This window comes from Antechinus flavipes, chromosome 4, assembly GCF_016432865.1.
Source record: "Antechinus flavipes isolate AdamAnt ecotype Samford, QLD, Australia chromosome 4, AdamAnt_v2, whole genome shotgun sequence".
In the NCBI taxonomy this organism is placed as follows: Eukaryota; Metazoa; Chordata; class Mammalia; order Dasyuromorphia; family Dasyuridae; genus Antechinus; species Antechinus flavipes.
In genome coordinates, this window is record NC_067401.1 from 271,155,014 (window position 1) to 271,175,066 (window position 20,053).

The following is a 20,053-nucleotide window of genomic DNA, read 5'->3' on the forward strand; positions in this document are numbered from 1 at the left end:
AAAATGCTGCCCTACAGTATGCAAATAAAATTAAATGCCAGAATATATCTCAATAATGAGCATAAGGGAATCGACAGGAATATTAATATTCTTCCCAAGTGGGAATTTAGACAAACAGCACAGTTTGAAAGACCACTATGCTCTATTATATGCCATTTCAAAATTTTAATTTTGAAGAGCAGTACTGACTCATCCTCAGAGATAATAACAAACCTGTTTTGACCTCATAACATCTCTATGAAAGAGGGGAAATATCTGAGATATTTGAAAAGATGCTGGAAAATCTAAGTGTTTCTTGAAATAGGGTTTAAGAATTTGGTTCTGGAGTCCAAGTAATAACTGTGCAGAAGGTATGATTTAACATTATTTATCAACTATAATACTCTCCTTCCTCCTTTTCTTTCTTTTTAATATGAAGCATGAGTATTCAAGAATAAGTAGTTAGATTTGATAATAACATAAGCAAGTATAAGAAATGAAACATAAAATGAGAAAAAAATAAAATAAAAGCAAATGCTAACTTATTAGCTGTCTACGATGTGCCAGGTACTTTCCCAAGTGCTTAGGATACAAAGAAAGGCAAAAAAATAAAAATTCCTGCTCTCATTGGGAAAGCCATGCAAACAACTGTGACAAACATGTTATATGGAATAAATTGGAAATATTCATCTGAAAAAAGATATAAAGAGAGGGAATACTGCAGGCAAGGAGTGGAAAGCTAGTGGAAATGCAAAGGTCAAGGAGATTGAGTATCTTCTGCAAGGAACACAAGATATTATTACAACCTCTGACACTAGCTAAGGGACCTTGCACAAGTCATTACAACCCTGTGCACTTCAGCTTTTTTCATCTGAAATATGAGGACTACACTCAGAGTACCCACCTCATAGGATTACTGTGAAATTCAAATGAGATAATATATAAAGAAGTTTGCAAATATTAAAGTTGCTACATAAATATTAGTTTTTATTGTTTGATCCAATCTCCTCATTTCAAAATCAGGAAAATGAAACTCAGAAGAGAAAAATAATTTGTCTGAGGTCACAAAAGCATCAAAAGTTCTAAAGGCTTCAAGCCTTTAGATCTTATTTTCTGTAGCCCACTGAAAAAGTCTCAGTATCTCAACCATGACTTTTTCATCTGTGCCTGCACAGATGGCTTCCCCATCAGGATCCAGATAATGAAAGAGTTAGAGAAGTTGGGTTCAAATATTGACTTTCTTGCCTACTACTTGTATAATTGTGGGGAGTTTGCTCCAACTCTCTGTATCTCAGTTTCTTCATATGTAAAATGATGGAGGGAATGTTAAACTAGAAGAGCCCTAAGGTTCTCTCAAGGTCCTATGATCCTAGGACTGGAAAGGATAAACACTCCAATCCATAATAGGCATGGGACACTGACTGTATAAGCTGAAAGGATGGACGATCAGAGAAGAGAATAGGAAGAGAATCAAAATAGTGCAATGTGATAGAGCTAAAAGAGAAGAGAATACCCTGGTAAAGATGGACTGTAAGATAAGACGTTGAAAAGAGTGTGTAAAAGGACTAAAATAAGGACCTGAAACTTGGCCATCAGGACACTTACTGATCACCTTTTAGGAAACAGTTTCCATTAAATGACAGAGGAAAAATTCAGATTCTTTGGGTTGAAGAATAAGGAGGAAGGAGGCAGAACGTGTAAGCTCATCTTCCTAGAAGTTGGTCAGTGAAGGGGTAGAGAAAGAATGGGAAATGGTTTTAACATGATAAACAATATCAAGGGAATTTAAGCTAATGTAGGGCAGGGGGTCGTTTAATAACAACAACAACATCAATAATAATACTAATATCTAGCATTTATGTGATAGGCACTATAAGAACTTTACAAATGTCTTATTTGCTTCTAAAGCAAAGAGAGGTTAAATTATTTGCCCAGCATCATATAACTAGCAAGCACTGAAGGTCACATTTGAATTCAGGTTTTCTTGATTTCACCAAATCACTAGCTGCCTTTAGAGGAAGAGATTGTTGCACACTATAGTAGTAAAAGGAGGTCTTTTGGACTTGTTCTAGGCCTTGAAGGATGTACAGAATTTTCCTAAAAATATGTAGACTACTTTATGGTTAGAGAACATTTATGCATTTATTGGGACACTCATAACGATATTGGGAAATGAATGCCAATTTCATTTCCCCCATTTTTCCAAACTCTATCAGGGGACTTGCCCAAGGTCATAAAGGTATTAAGGGTCTGAGACTAAATTTGAACTCATTTTCCTGATGCCAGCCCAATGTTCTATGTGTTCAGAACATAGTAGGTACTTAATAAATGCTTGTTGAATTGAACTGAGGGGAAAGATTTTGTTTTGTTTTTTAATAACTTGTTTTGTTGGAAATGGAAAAACAAATAGATTTTATTTATACTAAGAATAAATGGGAATAGAAAAAATTTAAAAAGAGAAACAGAGTACAATTGATAGAATAAAGTCACTCTGGCTACAGGGAACACAATGAAAAAGATGGTAAAATTTCTTAGAGAGTAATGTAGGTAGGAGAGATCCAAAAAGGGAAAGCTAAATGCTATTACTGTTATTCAGGAGAGGATTTATGGATTTACTTTGTTGGAGTTTGAAGGGGAGGAAAAAGCAAGAAAACAAACCCCAAAACTTCTAGAAAGCAGAAGAAAAGTTCAATAAAGTCCACTTTATAGTTAAGGAAAAAGAGATTTGGTGTGGTAAAATGTCATCTATGGGACAGATTCAAATCTAGATTCTCTTACTGTAAATACAATTCTCTTTCCACTGCCAGCTAGATGCCCTACTTAGCTTTATACAAGGGATACACTCCTGAAAAGTTGAACAGAACCCTAATTTAATAAATTCAATAAAATAAAATGTACTCCTTGGGGGAAAAGAAGAAAAGAACTAAATCTTTTTTTATACAGCAAAAATTTCTTCTGCAAAAAAAGCCATCTTATAATTTCTTTTGCCTAATTCTGTTTTTTTATGTATTGTATCAACTTTGCTTATAGCATAGAACTATAACAATGGCTTCTACATTTTAATCAATCAATTAATCATTAAATATTTAATAAACACCTACTATGAGTCAGGTTCTATGCCAAGTGCTAGGGATATAAAAAGAAGTAAAAGATAGTCCCTGCTTCCAAGGAGTTCATAATCAAGGCAGGAGACAACAAATAAACAAATTATATGCAGGATAAATAGGAAATAATTAACCAAAGGAGGGCACTTAAAAAATTCACTGGTATAGCAGTTGGAGTATTAGATTTTAAATGAGGAAGACTTAGATCCAAATCCTGCCTCAAACACTAGTTGTATGTTCCAAGGCAGGTTACTTAACCTCTATTGATCTCAGTTTCCTCCTCTGTAAAATGAGAATGTTACATTTGATAACATCTGAGATCTCTTCTTAAATATAAAGTCATACAACTAAACTCTACCTATCATGTCCTAAATCTATACAGTATCTCTAAACATAAAACCCATCTCTTAATTCTTAAAAAGAAAAGCTAGTAGAAAGGAAGTAATATTTGTTTTCATGAAGAAATGCTGAATTTCTTTTTCTGAGGCACCAAAAAGAGCTTTTAAAACAAAAAGAAGGCAGGTGATGAAATGGCTTTGTATTCTAAAAGCTGGCTATGACTTTTCTCTTACAGCATGAAGTCACCAGGGAGAAAAAAAGTGTCCCAGTGGAGGCCTTTGAGTTTTGTTTGTTACTGGTTTCCCACTGATAGTGTCACAAGTGACACTACATTTTCAGTAAAATGGCTGCTTCCAAGTTCTAGTGGAAAAATGCCAAATATAATTAAAACCTTCAGATTATCACATGTGGCTGGCTCAACCAGACATGAAACTAGAGGGACCTGCCCTTGCAACTAAGTGCCCATGGCTAAATCTCCTAAACAAATTTTCTTAATCTTAAGTAATAACAATAAACCAAAAACAATTAGACAATGACTTGACTGTTAACTGAAGAATGGTCATTCTCCCTCCCAAAAGGCAATCTATTACTTACTAGATCTTCTACCCACTTTATTCCCTCATGAACATTTGACAATTTTATTATGCTCTGATAAGGTCTACTTTTCCATTTATTTCCACCAGTAGCAACAATGTATAAGGCAGTAACTGATACGCTATAGCCAAACATTAAATATATTTCCTTATTTTTTTCTCCATATAAATTGTAAATAATAGCAGGGATTATTGTACTTGACAGTTCAAATGCAAAATTTGACATACTGTCCAACAACTAATCAAAAAAACATTCTGAGAAAAAGAACATTGCAATTTCTCTATGAGAAAAGCATTTCTCACTGAATATTCATGATGCTAGAATTGAACAGAATAAGCAGAATTTTAAATTTATCTGAGAAATCATATGCCCAAGTCCCTGATATTGATCAGGAAGGAGAGATGACTGCCTCCTCCCCTACAAATCGCAGATATTAACATATCCCTAATGTACTGCAATAAGGAATTTTATATACAATAGGTTAGCTTTAGACACCTAACCTCTGATGGGATTTAGGATCAAAAGTCCTTCATTACAATACAGTTGTTTTTTTTTTTTTTTTAAAGCTCTAATAAGATCCTATAAAAGATCCCAAGACGATGTGTGTGTGTATGTGTGTGTGTGTGTATGTGCAAATAAAGTTCTCATATAAAACTCAAATTTCATTCACATCCTATTATTACTTTTAGATCAATATAAATCATTCATATGTGAAAATAAAGGAATACACTGGGGTTAAAATGCAGTTTTTTACTCCTTTGAAACCCATTCTCCACATCTGTCCACTAACATATTTCATTTTCTTCAAGATAAAGATCAATCAAAGGCTACTTCCTTGTAGTATGTGGATCTATCCAGCTAAAAACATACTCTCAATATCTGCAAGAGTTCTCACTCATTCTCATTCTCATATTCTTTCTCTCTCTCTCTCTCTCTCTCTCTCTCTCTCTCTCTCTCTCTCTCTCTCTCTCTCTCTCTCTCTCTCTCTCTCTCTCTCTCTTCCTCCTCCTCTTCCTCCTCCTCCTCCTCCTCCTCCTCCTCCTCCTCCTCCTCCTCCTCCTCCTCCTCCTCCTCCTCCTTCAACCCCTTTCTCTCTTTCCCCCTCAGAACATTATTCACTTGTATGGTAGATTTCTTTTCCCTATCCTCATCTCTTTCAATTATAAACTCTTGAGAGAAAAGACCGTGTCATTTTTTTCTCTTTGTATCCAGAATTTCTAAATTCAATACTTATATGTTGTAGACATTTAAGACATTATTATGGAACTAAGCTAAGAAAGTGAGAATAAATTCATTTTAATAAGAAAAAATATTGATGTGTTTAATTTACTAACATTAGAGATTAATTTTTCAAGTCCTAAAAATTGATGGCAACTGAAATTTATCTAAAATTTATTAAATCATTAATTCAAACTATTTCTCTTACCCCTTATTCTACTGTTGTGTTTTTATTTCTTATGTTTAATAATTAATTAAGAAAAACACAAAATTAGATTCTGATCTTCCCCTGATTCAGTTGTCAATTATTACCAATTTTTTGGGTCACATTCCTAACTATTAGCATTTAAATAGCACTTTAAGGCTTGCAAAATGCTTTTAAATGTTACCTCATTTTATCCTCACAACAACCCTGAGAGGTAGATGCTATTATTATCCTCAATCTATAGTTGATAAAATTGAGGCAGAAATGAATTGATTTGGAAGCAGAATCACACAGCTAGTTAGTATTTGGGGCTGCATTTAAACTCAGGTCTCCCTCAGCCTAGGTCCAGTAGTCTATTTACTGCTGCATCTAGTTTTCACTATTACAGCCTACTCACTTGAAAGAAATTTTAGGACCTTTTTATTCCACGAAGGGTGGGGGGAGGAAACAAAAACAAAAACCTTTAAAAAAAAAAGGTTTCAATGTCAGAATTATTTTAAAATAAACTTTGAAAAATGATACCCTCTTTTAAAAAATAAATTACCAAGACAAAAAAACACCAACTTTAGTTTGTCATCCAGGTTATTATAAACAAGAGAAAGAGAGGAACAGAGCTCAAAGACAGAGTATGTTGAACTTTTCCTACCAATGGTAAATCCCAGAAATCTGATGCAATAAAGAGTTTGATGTGGCTACAGAAATCTGAGAAGTTGGACTATGAAACTGAGCCCCTTAAAAATAATATGGCCCCTGTACTTTTCTAAAATATGTCTTATAAACTTAAACTCCTAATAGAACTGAAAAACACTGCCTAAAGACTAGTGTTTAGAGAAAGGAGCCACTGCCACAGAGATCCCATACAAGAATGAAAATCTACCTGCTAGGAAAAGTGACAGATTTTAAAATTGGAACCAAGAAGTGTGAAGAAGCAGTCTAAGCACCCTGCTATCATGTCTTGACACATAAAACTTCATTTTCTATTTTCAAAAACAAACCCTATCACTTTGCTTACTAACCTGAATCCAGAAGATGACTATTACACATAAGTGAAACAAATATATATATATATATATATATATATATATATATATATACATATATATATCATATATATATATATATATATATAGGCATATATGCGCATATGTATGTATATATACTGCCACTTATTATATGACATGTGGATTTCCCAGAACCTTTTTTCCTTTGCCTCCTAAGTACCCTCTTGCCCATTTTCACTACTCATTAGCAAATGCTATATAAAACACAACAGCATTTGGTAGAGAAAGAAGTTTTGATGACAGAAGTTAAAACTATTGGGTAACATGACCTTTGGGGAGTAGCCATAAATTTCAATCACATAAGATTATACTAGTGTAGGTCAATATTTTAAAAATCCATAATTTTACTTGTATGTGTAATTCCTCTACAAACCTAGATCATGTCCTCCAATAATTAGATAATAATGCATTAATGTTACGTCCACCCCACCCCTGCCAAAAAGAAAAGGAAAGAAAGGAAAGAAAGAAAAGGAAGGAAGGAAAAGAGGGAAGGAAGAAGAGAGGGAAGGAGAGAGAAAGGGAGGGAAGAAGGGATAGAGGAAGGGAAAGAGGGAGGGAGAAAGAAAGGAAGGAAGGGAGGGAGGAAGAAAAAAAAGAAATAAAGGAAGGGAGGAAGAAAGAGAGAGAGAAACCATCTGGTGTCCAACCTTCTGGCAATAAGCCTCTACTAACTTAGCTAGACTAATAATTAAGTGACAATTCACTTAAAAAACTTTTGAAGTTGGTAGACCTGACAGAAGGTTTGCTTCAGTGTCAGAGCTATTAGGCAACTTCATCTGTATGCTACATCAAGTCAATAGAGCAGGATGGTATCCAAGAGTTAATTAATACACAAATTTTGATAAATAAATTTAAATCAAATAACATTACAGAAAATGTGTTTTTACAAAGGAAATAATTCAAGGTTACACTAAGGCAGGTGTTAAGTCTCAAAGAATTTCCACTCTATTACTATGGAAAATAGAAATTTAACTGTACTCATTTCCTTCACAAAACTACCAGAAAAGTATGAGTTTTCTTTTTATTGTATCCTCACTTTTATATCTAAAGGAACTCTTGCTCCCTTTCAAGGCCAAGCCCAATCATTATTCTATTTTGAGATAAACTTCATGTTACCCTAAAAAATTTTCTATTCATGTTAAAAAAAATTTCTTCAAAAAGTTAGTACAGTAACCTGTTAAGTAAGTTCTGCATTCACTTGATACATTGTCAGAATCTAGAGTAAATATAACTGTATTTACATTGATGTAATATTTTCTTAACTAGCCTTTGTTTCTTTCCTCACATTTTTCCCACATGTAAAAATGGAATAATAATCTTTTTAATCCCCTTTAAATAGGTTGTTATATGTAAAGTATTTTGTCAACTTAAAGAGCTAAGTGACTTATTATTTTGATTTCTTTAAACTTCAATCTATCCAACAATTCTATTCTCTGAACCATGTTATTATGGTTCAGAAATAGAGTAATAATCTCATATGCTTTTGTTTTTTTAAACAAAACATAACACTACCAAAACCATTATGACTCCAAGAGAGCAAAATTATTTGCTAGATTGGCAGTAAAAGACACTAAAATAATAACATTTCATTTATATAGTATTTCAAGGTTGGCAAAGTACTTTTTCACAGAATAACCTTGTTATGTGAAAAGATATCTCAGTTATGTTACCATTAGTCATGAGTTTAGAAGGAGGACTGTGAGACATTAAAGACTAGGCTTCTCTAGACTTGTTTCCCCATCTATAAAATAAAAGCTGTTACATGATTTCTAAGGTTTGATATGTCACAAATGAATTACTAAAATAATCTAGTCTAACCCTCTATCATGACAAGTGAGAAAACTAAGGCTCATACAAACTAATCTATTTACAGAAGATCACAAAGCTATTTATTGTGAGAATCAGTCGTTTGTCTCCTTGCACAACATTCTTTCTAAATGATGCTTCCATGCATTCTAATCAATATGAAAAATGGTATTAACTCTTAACAATTCTCAAACATATACATTTATTTTTAGGCTTATGCTTTACAGGTACGAGTCTATTTTTTAAAAAAAAGATGAAAGTGCTACTTAATACCTTAGACATCCATTTACAACAAAGGAAGACAATACATTTTTGTTCTTGTGGAACAATAAAACACTAGTATTTCTAACATTGCAATTTTCAATTTAAAACGATTAAGTGTAATATACATATGTATAGTATATAATACATTATATATATAATAATATATGTAATATATGAACACATGTTTTATGTAATATATGCATGTTTTCATCATTTTTATATTAAAGTTCTTTAACAATAAGGAAACAAAAAAACAGACTAAAAAAATCCACAAAGCTAAATTGCTTTTATTTAATGTGACCCACTCTCATAGTTTACTAGAATTTGTTCATTAGAACCTTCACTTTGCAGATTCAGAAGACAGCTCACTTCTCAGCAATGGACACGAATGTTTTTTAAAAAATATATTGCAGAAGCTAGATGACACAGTAAATACAGCACTGGCCCTGGAATCAGGGGGGCCTGAGTTCAAATCTGACCTCAGATACTTAATATCAATTGTATGAGTCTGCGCAAGTCACTTAGGCTAATTGCCTCTCCAAAAAAAAAAAAAAAAAAAGTTATCATCACTCACTCAATAAGTATTTATTATGTACAATTATGTTAAAAGTACTATAAAAGATAGAAATAAATTAATAATTAAGCATTAAGTGCCTACTGTGTGCTAGATACTCTAAGTAGAAAAAAAGACAGGAAGGAAATAGCTCTTGCCTTCAAGAAGCTTATGTTCTATCAAAGGAGAAAGATTAAGCTGGGATAAAATATGTATATGTGTGTATATGTATATATATATATATATATGTATATATATATATAGTATTTATACACATGTGTATATATGCAAAATGCAAATATGAACTAAAGAAATGCATAAATACAAGAAGTGAGGTGGAGAGTGACTAGAAGTAAGCATTTGAAATATAGTAGAATCAAAGCTGGAAGTTATCTCAGGGTTCGTCTAGTTCAACTTCTTTATCTTAGAGATGAGAAAATAGACTCAAGAAGATTTGAGTAACCTAGCCAATGTGTCACAGATATTATCAGAACTGAGATACAAACCAAGATCCCCTAAGCCAGAGTTCCTTTCAGTGTTCCAAAGAGGAAATGTACAAGCTCAATTTTGAAGGAAATTGGGGACTAAACAAAATAGTTGAACAGAACACTGTAGTCATGAAAGATAGACAGCCTACACACAGAGAGATAAGTAACAAAGAGTGCCCTATGTAACAGCAAGAATGAAAGTGTAGCTGAACCATAATGTGTTAAAGGAAGTAATGTACCATTTGATGAAAAGGTACAATGAAGAAGAAAAAGTTTCTGACCTCATCTCTAATTTTATGCAAAATTTACATTGTACAAAATATACTCAAACTCACAGTTATGAAATACTCCAATTATTTCACTGTAGCACCATCTTCCCTCTATCTCCAGCCAGATCCTGTCAGACTAAAAATACATCCACTAGAGTTGCCAAAGGGATGTCTGGGTACCAAACTTCCTGCCATCTTCTATGTCTGCCAATTAACTTTTTTTCTTTCTTAAAAAAATAGCAATTTACTCTTTTAAAGGAAGAAAAACTGTTACCACCCCCACCCCCAATCATCATTGTGACTATACTAACAAGTTTCAGCAGATTAAATGGGTTGATGGTAGGAAACACCATATTTTAGAATATAAACATGAGAGGAAACAAAGAAGGGGATAATTGCCATTAGGTCTTCTGGTTTAATTGTTATTCACCAAGCAAGAGGGAGCCATTGAAGATGTTGGGACACAGGGACATGAATTAATTGTTTAGGCCAACCCCCTCATTTTACAAATTAAGAAACTGAGGCATAGAGAGTCTAAGTGACTTGTACAGTTACAGAAATAGGATTCCAATTCAAATCCCTTAACACCAGAGCCATTGTTTTTTTCTGCCTACAAAATGATACCACATTTGCACAGAAATGGTTTCTCTTTTTAGTCAAAAAGATTTGTCATTTTGGTTGAAGGTTTTATTATTGCTCCCAAATAACAAAATTTAAAGGTTATACAGATCCATTCATTTCCTATAAATGCACATATTATAGCTCCTTCCTTAACATGTCCACACAAATGCCAGTAAGCATAAGTAATAATGAAAGTGAAGGGAGAGAAAAAGCAGTTTGCTTACATGTGAAATTATGAATGTTAAGATACCTTGAGCAGTTGAATTTTTTAAAAATACATTAGCCAAATCACTAAAGTATTAGGATTTGTTCCCTCAACCAGAGTAAGAGTAAAAATATACATAGAAACAGAATGATAAGTAGAAAGATCATGGGAACCTGGAGTCAGAAGATCTCCAACAACTCTAACAATGACTATTTATACATGATGATCAACTGTGATAGACTTGGCTCTTTTCAACAATGAGGTGATTCAAGGAAATTTTAATAGGCTTGTGATGGAAAGTGTCATCCACATCCAGAGAAAGAATTACAGAGAATGAATGTGGATCAGAGCATAGGATTTTCACCTTTCTGTTGCGGTTGCTTTGGGGTGTGTGTGTGTGTGTGTGTGTGTGTGTGTGTGTGTGTGTGTGTGTAGCATAACGAATATGGAAATGTGCTTAGAAGAATTGCACAAGCTTAACCTATACTGGATTGCTTGGGAAAGGGGTGGGGAAGGGAGAGAGAGAAACATGGAACACAGCACTTTGCAAAGGCGAATGCTGAAAACAATTTTTGCACAAATTTGGAAAAATTTGGTAGTTTTTTTTTAATGTATGAAACAGAAAGCCAAAAAAAAAAAATTACTATCTATGTGACTTTGGGAAGGTTACTTACCTAATACTCAATTTTCTTTCCTATTAAATGGAGAGAATGCCCATGCTATCTAGCTCATGTGTTCAACCAATTCAATCCAACACACATTTATTAAATGCCTCCTATATATTAAGCAAGGTACTTGATACTGAGGATAGGGCTAGACTTGTGATTTTAATGACATAGATGCTGTACCAGTGCAAAGAAGAATCTTCATTCCAGTGTGGTATAATTATAGAGTCACCTACAACATGGATAAGTCAAGTGATTTGCCCAGAATCATACTGCCAGTATGTTTTAGGGGAGGGATACGAATACAATTCTTCCAACTGGCTATTACACACCATGATATAATATTGAAGTTATAAAAGCAGCATGAAAACAGTTTTATTTCCAAGAAGCTTAAATTCTATTGAGAGGTAACATGCATACACACAAATACAAAATTAATATGAAATAAATATAAAAATAATTTTGAGATAAATTGGGGGACTATGAACAATTTGGGAAATCAGGAAAAGATCCAAAAGGAGAGGATTCAGAAACATAAAGTACTATTTATAGGGATGATATTATCATCATGGAAAATTCCAATTTCTTCTACTAACCTAATTTGTAAGAGCTGTTCCAGTCAGATTGAAAATGTGGGAAAATGTTAAGTAGGAATTTATATTCAGGTGCTAAAGAGAATGAGAATTCCAAAGAAAGCAAAAGGTTATGGATTTTTCATGCTTATAATGGTGAATTCTCTCAAGTAGAAACTTATTCTGATATTCATATATTTAAAAGGTACCAACATATAATATTTTAGGAGAGTTGTAAGACAATTAGCTATTAAAAATGGCTAGAAAGTAAAATATTTGGAGCTCTCTTTGGGGACCTGAAATAATGGTGTTGGTGGGGTTAGGAAAGACACTTCAACAAGGTAATTATTCACTTCCCTCGAAGGAATGTCATGAGGATTAAATGAGATAAAATCTGTAAAGGATTTAGCAACCAGATACATGGTAGGCACTAGATAAATGCTTTTTTTCCTCCCTTTTCCTCTTCATATTAAGAAGACAGGCTTTTTATTGGTAAGCTCTTACTTTCCCCCAAAGGAAAATGTCATACCTGGAATGCTTTCTTTAATCCTTTCACTTTAAATTCATTTTTCACGCTAAGTTACTTTACCTGATTAAAGCTTTCCTTAAACACCTCAACCTGTAATGAGCCCCTCTTTCTCTGAACGCCTATAAAAAGGAAATTTGCATATATGGCCAACTGAATGCATTATCTTCTCAATATTTTGTAATCTGGGTTTTGGCAACAAGAAAAAGAATCACTCTTCTAGTATGGTATAGTTTTGAATATGACTATATCCCGTCTTCTCAATAAGTCTGTAAGTTATTTGTGGACATAACCTGAGTCTTTTAAAAAGTATAAAATAGTATCTGGAACACAGTAGGTACTCAAAAGTTTGCTAGGTGATTTTAAGTTGAGGCCCTTTTTACTGAAAATCATAAGAATTGCTCTGAATCCAAAGCACCTTGAGTTTGGCCAACAAGAGACTCCAATAAAAACTCTGGTTCTAAATTTATCTCTATTTTTTGTGGCCTTAAACCCCATCTCTTGGCCAACTAATGTTTATTGTCTTCTCTATTTTTTGATTTTAAGGATTTTTGAGATCCTTACAGACTTCTATCTTTAAAAATATTTTAATATTATTTTCAAAATATAAAAAAAAATCTTTTGGGATAAAAAATCTCAGATGAGAAACAAGGGCTCAAATTCTGGGGTGGGGGGGAACTTATCATTTACATTAAAGATGAATTCTTATATAGAAAATTAAAAAATTAGAGAATAGATTTAATAATCAGTTTGGGTTTTAACTACAGCTCAAAAATAAAAGTTTTCTTCAATAAAAAAAAAGTCTTATTATGAAGTCAACTCAACCAGGTTCCATTTGGATGACATCAGACACTATTACACTACTAGAATTGCTACTAAAAAATCACTTTTAGAGAGGGGTTGATTTAGGCTCAATATATGAAGTACTCTCTAACAATTACAACTGTCCAATGACAGAATGCCACTAAGTTTTCCATCACAGAAAATAGTAAAGCAGAGGAATAATAACAGAGTGTTGTAAAAAGGAAGGAGGTAATATAATGGGGAGGAAGTCATACTGGATGCCTTCTGGCATCTAGTTACTTCTAAATCTACAATTCTGTCATTTATTACAACCATGCAAAATTAAACACAGTAATGATGGGTCAAAAGTTACAATTTTAAAAATCATTTGCCTCATAAAAGTCTTATGCAAAAGATAAAGGAGTTTTATCATTCCCATTTACAGCTGAGGAAACTGAGAATCAGAAAAGTTAAGTGACCCTTCTACCCACAGCCACATAGCTAATAAATGGCAGAATTGGGACCTGAATGCAAGTTCAGGATTTTCTGTAGCATATCAAGCAGTATATGTGTCATATTTGGGAGTTCAAATCAAAATTCTTCTGTTTACTACTTATATGACCATTTAAATTCTCTGAGCCTCAATTTTTTCTGACAAGTGAAGGGATTAGAATAACTGATCTTAAGTTTGCTAAGATGTTTAAATCTATGATCCTGCATAAATGTTACCTAATAACCTTTTCCTTTCAAAAGAGTTTTTTTTTTTTTTGGTAGGTGAACCCTCAAAAGAATTTGGCTAGAAGTATGTTTGACAGCAATCAACAGGGAGCAAGGGGAGGAGGCAGATAAAAAATTAGTTTCAACAACTATTCAAATTTAACTTTTTAAAAGATTTATAGATATTTTAAGCTAGTCATAAAATTCAGAGATTGAAAACTGCTAGAAAACCATCAGTTTCTAAAATTATCTTTTCTAAGCATGGCTCAATGCTTGAAGCAAATCCTTCACTATAGTGTGTAAGCTTGTCCACACTACAAATTATTGGGAATGTTCTTCATGTTTTGTGGTTGCAAAATTACCTATACTTTGTAGTCAAATCCAGCTTAAATTAAAGTCACATCTGCCCAGTTCAAATTAAAGTCATATCTGGTTTAAAACAGAAATGTCAAGTCTAAAAAAAAACCCTATCAACTAGCAAAGACCCCATCTATTACTAAAATGCTATGGTTTTTGTTAAACAGCCAAAAAAAATATATATTCCTTTTTCTTCGATCATATAATTATATGGAAGGAAAAGAAAAAAAAATCAAACATGGTCAAATCCTCAAGAATAAATTTTAAAATGGGCATTTAGTTTCAAAACAAATTGCTCTTAAGAGTTTTTCTGCCATAGGTAATAAGAGAATAAGATCCCTAAAGGTAGGGAATTTTGTAGTTTTGTCTTTCTGTCTTCAGTGCCTATCTCAAGTGCCTGGAATATAGGCACTTACTGAATACACGTGGACTTGAACTGGAAAATACAAAAAATTCTTAGTTATAATTCTACAAAAGACACTTGTAGAAAACATATACATGTCTTACAATCACACTAGTAAATTAAAAAAAAGACTCTCAAAAGTTGGGCTGGGTAATCAAATAGGCAGTAGGATAATAGAACAGAAAGTTTGGAGGATTTGAAATTAGGGAATCTGGGTTCAAATCTCAGGTCTGCAACTAATTACTTTGGTGACTTCGGCATAAATTCTTTGTGAACAGAAACTAATTTTTTTATCAAGTATTTTTTCCAGTGCCAAGAAAGTGCCTAGGATATAAAAGATGTTCATTTAATGCTCAGTGAATTAGTCTCCTTTTCTATAAAATGTAAGGAACTGGGTTCAATGACTCTTAAAGGTTCCTTTCAGTTCAAAATCTAAGAATAGCTGTTTCAATAGACAGTTGATGACAGTGAATAGACACCCACATACATATATATTACAAATGCATGTGTATATATGTATATACACAGAGGTGTGTGTGTGTGTGTGTGTGTGTGTGTGTGTGTGTGTATTCCAGATTTGGCAATTACGTAACAATGATGTGCCACTAACAAAAGTCAGCCAGAGATTCTGGTTGTTGATCTGTCATTGAAATCACTATATTTTAAATATACTGCACACTTAAGCAATACATTTATTTGCCCTTCTTTCAATTCCAGTATCTAATACAAAATTTCCCAAATTTATCTATAGCTTGCCTCCTAGAGAGACGCCTTCAATCCTACCCAAGAAATCTTTAGATATTGATGGCTAAAGACAAAAGGGAAAAAGTCTCCAGCAAATTTAAGCAGCTGCCATAGGAAGAAAAACTTATCTTGGTGGACATAATTTTATGAAAAGTACTACTTTTCTAAAAGCAAATTAAAGCAAGAGCAATGTGAGCATAAAGAAACACTGTCAAGGTATAACTGCACTGTGGTGAGAAACAGTAGCTTTTAAGAGGCTAGAAACAAAAAACACTACTTGGTAGTGATTGTTTAAGCCTGTAGCCTCTGTCTACACCATGTTAAGACAGCATATGAACACAAAAGACAAAAACAATATTATTAAAATTAATTTATAGTAACTAACAAAAAAATGATAACCATTGGGAACTGCTTCTAATACCTACAGTTCTGCTTTCAGGCATATGTTTTAGCAAGTAAAGTGTAATCTTGTCTATGATGGCTAAATATGAATACATTTCATAACAAGATTTAAAATATTCAAAGAGAAGCACTCACAAAAAGCTATTATAATCCATCATAGAGAATAAACTCAATTCCAAAATTTCAGTGCAGAAGTATAATCGACAGAATCCTGGGAGGTAAATTAAAGAATTTTGTGAACCCATTATAGTGAACCTGGCAAACCCATGATAGTAAGTCTGGCTTCACTGTGATTCCTCCAGGATCAGGAAATTCTGAAACAAAGAGGTAACTAAAGTTTAGTGGGAATTTTTTGGTTTTTGATTTAACCCCAAATAATTGATTTTCAAATATTTTTTCAGTTCATTGAAAATTTTCAGGTATTGAAGATACTTTGTTTTGGGGGCAAAGGAGAAATGTCCTAATATTTTTGAAAAAATTGTGAAAGTATTATGATCAGAGAAGATCATCTATTGTCCAAACATAGTTTAAGACTATTAGAAGTTTATTCTGGAATGATATTCTGTAATTTTTTTTCCTATTACAACTAGAACTCTCCCACAATCCCTATCAATCCATTTTGCAAGCATGCACATTATACTCCCATGTAGATGTAATAGCATACCCAAGACAGATGCCAAAAGATTTTTTACCCCCATCCCCACACTTTAAAAAAATCGCATATTCCATTACTTTCTTCATTTGAATTTAAACAGCCTCTTCACCTAATAAAATAGTCTTGTTTCATTTTTTAAACAATAATATCAACAAAATTTTGCCTATTCCCTTATTTTAGAGATGATGGAACTGAAATTATAATCCTCATAAGCTTTTGGAATTAAAAAAAATGAAGGCCTTGGACTAGAATACCTTAAAAGTTTCCTTCCAATTCTAACCTTAATATCCTGTGCCCTATTCTATCTCCCAGATAAAGGATTCCAAGAGAACCTGTGATTTGAAGGTTACATGGTGAGTAGCAGTACCAAGGTGTGAGCCTGGGTTGTTATACTCCTAGACCAAAAAGCCTTTTCTACCACATTATGTTAAAAACTCATTAACTGTTTAGACACATCACTTTTGGATTTAGCATGACCTTTACTTTTAGCTAAGCAATATTCTCAGCAAAATCAGTTAAGTGAAACATCAGGTAATGCTTTCTAATTATCATTCCTGGATATAATGAGGTTTTCCCAGGATCTCTTAAACTAAGACTAAATGATGAGCAAATTCACCAAGTAAAATTAATAGAAAAACTGATAAATATAAAAAAAGAGGGAGTACCATTGCATTTTCATTGTACACTGCAGCATGATTACCGGAATTCCTAGATTTCCAATATGCATTAGTATGTAGTTTATATTTTACACCAAGTACTCATTTATAACTTGAATGGGGGGAAGGAGGGAAGAAAGACCAAATTTGTATAAAGGAATGTCCCTTCTACTACCTACAGTTATTCTTAATAAAAGCCTGAGTCCCGAAAAGAATAAAAAAAGGCTTTTTTTTCTGCAAAACTGCATAATTCCAAAATGGGGAAGGAGAGAGGAATCAGCTAAAGAAAATAATCTGAAAGGAAGACTACCTTGAGAATTTAATCAAGGAAACAATGAGAGACAGAGCTATACCTGCCTCCAATTCAATATCAAAAGACATTGTGTGTATCTGAATTTATCTCTTTCCGAAACCCCTTTCCCCTAAAACCAATTCTTCATCCAATTCAACAGACACTAGTTAATAAACCATTGTGACAAAGATGACGGGACGTTGCCTTAGCTTCAAAAGATTTCCAGATCTTTTCTAGTCTTCTCACTCCAATGAGCCACCTACTGAAGGTTTTTGGATGCTTAAAAGAGGTGGAATTATCTGCCAAACTGTGCTAAGTACAATTTCTGATTTCCAAGAAGGCCTAATTGCTTGGGGATCCCTCCGACTCTGGAGAAATCGGAAGGTAAGAGGAAAGGAGGGTTTGGGGTTAGTGACTAAAAGGACAAGTTTCAGAGAAGATGGGTGCCCACTCAGTCCACTGGGTGGCATTTCCTCTGGAAAGGCCACTGCTGCCAGGAATCTTCCTTTTGCTGAAGGGGGTTCTGCTGCAGAAAAAGATGTCTCCAACTGCAACTGGGTTCGCGGTGCCCCAAAATACCCACCCCCCAGCCCCAACTTCTTCATCTTCAGGCAGTCTGTTTGCCACTGGCTCCCACGTATCTAGGCGCACTCAGAAAAACGCCCCAGAACAGAAAATTCTCCAGCGCTTCCACCCCACAGCAGCCGCGATTCAAGGACCCTCCTCCACGATCCACCCTCACTCCCACCACCACCTAGGAAAACCTCACGCAAAGGGTCCAAAGTCTCACCTCGGACAAAGGACAAAGCCCGGGGAATCCCAGCGGAGCCCAAGTAGCGTGGCCTGAGCCGATCCCTCTGGGAACTTTCCGGACATAGCAGCTCTTTCCTCGGCGCCGGAAAACAAAAGCTCCGGAGCAAGCTGCAGGAGGAGGAGGAGAGGAGGAGGAGGAGAAGGAAGAGGAGGAGGAAGAGAAAGAAGAGGAGGAGGAAGAGGAGGAGGTGGGGAAAGAGAAGCAGCGGCGGCGGGAGCTGGAGCAGAAAGTGAAGAAGAGCATCGCTCGCGAGCCGCTTCTGCAGCTGTCTCAATTTGCACAGGGTGTCCCGCCCCTCAGGGTAACCCAGGGCTCCCTCCTTAAAGGAGACGTTCCCCTTTTGGAAAGGAAACTGAGCTGCGACTCTGTCAGTCTCTGTTACATACACGTATTTGGGCTGCGTGTCCTAGACACATCTTTCTAGGGAGAGCGAGTGCTGCACGGATACCTCTAGGCCGACGTCTTAGGCTTCGTTTGGGCAGATTGAGGGTCCCTCCATGCCTTCTCCTCCGCCTTCGCTCCGCCACCTTCAACAAACCCGGCTTTGCTTCCACCCCATGCAGAGATTTTAAAGACTCCGAGCTTTTCCCGTGCCGCAGCTGCCTGCGCGCAGGCTGGAGGAGCAAGACAGAAAAGAGGGTGGGGTGAGGGGGTAGGAATAGCAAATTCCAGGAGCTTGCACATGGCGCCGCCCCAGCCTCCGAGTTCAGCCCCAGAACGTCTCCCACCTCCAAAAGTCCCGAATTTGGCCTGGGTTAGGGTCGCACCAACCAGAACCTCCCCCGAATCCCCTGACAGCCCAATAGAAATGAGGGGTCCCCAGGCAAGCCTGCTGCACATGGCTCCAAGGCTCGCCTTCCCACTCGGCCCGCAGCTTCTTCCCTCATCCGCCCCTTCCTCCTCTTCCAGGTTTACTGGAGCCAGGCTCTTGAAGAAGGTAATTTAGCCTACCTAGAAAGCCAGCTTCTTAAACCTACCAGGAAACGGATCCTTGGAGGGGCTGGGTATTTAGGAAGTCCTTGATCAGAGCCAGGGACCCGAGGCAGACCTCACCCCATTGGACCTCTGCTAATTTCAGAAACCCTTAATTCCGGCAGGAATTGATTCCAAAAGTGTCACCAGCACAGGGTGACAGAGGGGATCAGGACCGCCAAGTCTTTAGACTCGATAGCCCATTTGAGATTACAGCATCTTCTTCTGGAGAAATACCACTTGGCAATATTTTCTTTTTCTTTTTTTTTTTTAAGTGACACTAGTGTTAAGTGTCAGAGATCAGATTTGAACTCAGGTCCTCCTGACTGCACCACTTAGCTGCCCCTACTTGGCAATATTTTTTTTTTCTCTACCTGGATTTCAGGATTAAAGATCTGCTCTACCAAGGATTGCTCTTTCCTTTCTTTCACTCACTACCTTAACCAAGGTTTACAGCCAATCATTACCTAAAGAGTTTTCTTGGGAGTAAGTTTTTTTTTCCATCTCTGGTTGCAATTGTTACCAGCACTTACCCATGCCTACAGCAAACAGAACTAGGGATGCACAAAAGAGGCAGTTTCCTAAAATGAGGGAGGACACAGGAGGTGTGCAATGAGAGATATCTTTTTTTATTATTTTGTAGAAACAAACTTTTTTTTTTTTAAATATCAGGACATTCCCATCATAGTGGCTCTTGGGTGTTTCTTCCGTGACTGGATCAAATCCTATTGTGTCTTACTTGCTCCTCCAGTACCTTACTAAGGTTCAGACCTTAGACAACACACAGGG

The 20,053-nt window shown here is 35.2% G+C and overlaps 1 protein-coding gene across 1 annotated transcript in view; it reads right to left on the reverse strand.

Moving 5' to 3' along the window:
• The window catches only part of GPR63 (G protein-coupled receptor 63), a 47,143-nt gene extending 27,502 nt beyond the window's left edge, over positions 1-19,641 (reverse strand). Inside the window, exon 1 of the mRNA XM_051997430.1 lies at positions 18,269-19,641. The gene's annotated coding sequence lies outside the window, so the exon portion shown is untranslated. The remainder of the gene's footprint in view (positions 1-18,268) is intronic.
• Positions 19,642-20,053: the final 412 nt, after the last annotated feature.